The sequence below is a fragment of the Mandrillus leucophaeus genome, unplaced genomic scaffold (genome assembly GCF_000951045.1).
Source record: "Mandrillus leucophaeus isolate KB7577 unplaced genomic scaffold, Mleu.le_1.0 Scaffold1653, whole genome shotgun sequence".
Lineage (NCBI taxonomy): Eukaryota > Metazoa > Chordata > Mammalia > Primates > Cercopithecidae > Mandrillus > Mandrillus leucophaeus.
In genome coordinates, this window is record NW_012101647.1 from 36885 (window position 1) to 38331 (window position 1447).

The 1447-nt window shown below is 44.1% G+C and overlaps 1 pseudogene; it reads right to left on the bottom strand.

Moving 5' to 3' along the window:
- LOC105536923 overlaps positions 1-847 on the bottom strand; it is a 5907-nt pseudogene extending 5060 nt beyond the window's left edge.
- Between the last annotated feature and the right edge of the window lie 600 nt (positions 848-1447).

Here is a 1447-nt window from a genome sequence, read left to right on the forward strand (position 1 = left end):
GACAATGTCAAGGACTGGCCAGAGTCCCATGTGCGATGGGTGTGGAATGGCAGGTCACTGTAGCAGGTGCGGGGACTCAGTTGGGGTCTTGGAGAGGCACTTTGTTATAGCAAGAGTGTTTCATAAATGGTATCTGATATATTCAAGATTAGTGCAGAATAAATACACGTTGCTTAGAAATAATTATTCATAGATCTAAAGTCAACAAGTCTTTTTCTTCTCTTGTAAAAATATTTTTTTTTCCCCAGAGGGAGGGGAACAACTTAAAATAAACCAGAAAATACCTTCATATTAATCATTCTTCTCATATACTTCAAATTTGAACTTAATGTCTTTCTCCTCCTGGACATCAGAGAGAACACCTGGGTATTCTAGCAGAAGTTTACATTTCTCCAAATCAATTTCTGGAAAAAAAAAAAAGTGTCATTTTCAAACTCCCACATGATCCTTGTCACAAATAGTTTAAGATGGCCTGGGTGATTCATGGCTTCCTTATAAACAGAACTGCCACCAACTATCCAAATAATCTCTACTTTATTTGCTAATTCTGGTTGTTCTGTAAGTTTTAAGATATCATCCAGACTTCTGGCAAGAGAATGAGCTCCTTGTGGAGGTCCCTTGAGTTCTCTGCTGAGAACTAAATTAATTCTATCCTTTAAAGATCGATTCTTCTCAGGAATGGAGAACCGGATCTTCCTACACATAACACCAGATTCTAGTGAAGAGTTTGTGTCATTCTCTGGAAATACCTAAATTCATTCCTGAGCGGTGGCCAGGGCAGGTGCCCGTTCTTGCCAATGCCCATGTTCTGGGACACAGCGACGATGCAGTTTAGCAAACGAACCATAACAGCAGCAGCGGTGAGCACCTCCGAACCCGCTGGCTACACCAGAACGCGCGGCCAAGATTGGCCTGAAGGTTTTTACTTTGAACCTGGAGGATGAGCAATGACATCTCTCCACCTCAAAGCTCGTCCTGAGCATTCACCTCCTGGGAGCGGGGGCAGCGCAGCAGCGCCACCTGGTGGTCCATGTACTTCCTTTTGCAGGTCACTCACAGCCCTGAGACCCTCCTCTCCTTTCCATGCACCCGGGATTTCTTCACTGGACACCAACCTGCGTCAACTTTCCTATAAAGCAAAAGAAGCGCACAGGGTTTGCTCATGGAGTCCCTGCACAAAGTGGCCGTGGTGGCTGCCATGGACACTGCATGGGCACAGCAACTGAGTCGCCGCCACTCACCAAGGCTGACCTGGCAGCTGCCACTGCTGAGGGCCCAGCCAACCAAAAGCAGCTATTTTTTGGGGGGAGGAGAAATAAAACAGGAAATGGTAATTAAGAATAAAATAACATTATGATAGATAAATATGCCACTAAAGATATAGTAGCAGTTTAAATAATTTTGAGACTATGAACAAGATTATGTCAATGGGGAGAACTTATTACAA